General features: G+C 17.6%; 1 protein-coding gene across 4 annotated transcripts in view; it reads left to right on the forward strand.

The window, feature by feature from the left end:
- aadat (aminoadipate aminotransferase) overlaps positions 1-256 on the forward strand; it is a 17,072-nt gene that overhangs the window by 12,488 nt on the left and 4,328 nt on the right. The gene's annotated exons all lie outside the window — the stretch shown is intronic.

The following is a 256-nucleotide window of genomic DNA, read 5'->3' on the forward strand; positions in this document are numbered from 1 at the left end:
TACATACAGAATTATATTTATTATTATATTTTTCACACACACACATGTGTATATACACACACACACTAAAAATGTAATTATATGAATTAACTATTTATATTTATCATTTTTATTTATATGAATTATTTATGTAAAGGTACAATTAAATAGAATTTTATTCAATAGTTTTTATATTGTACCAAAAAATAAAATGACTCATAAAAGTTTTTTTTTTTTTTTTTACTTTGGTATTTCTTGAATCATTTGTGTGTATTTT

This window comes from Sinocyclocheilus anshuiensis, unplaced genomic scaffold (genome assembly GCF_001515605.1).
Source record: "Sinocyclocheilus anshuiensis isolate Anshui unplaced genomic scaffold, SAMN03320099.WGS_v1.1 scaffold674, whole genome shotgun sequence".
NCBI classification, from domain to species: domain Eukaryota; kingdom Metazoa; phylum Chordata; class Actinopteri; order Cypriniformes; family Cyprinidae; genus Sinocyclocheilus; species Sinocyclocheilus anshuiensis.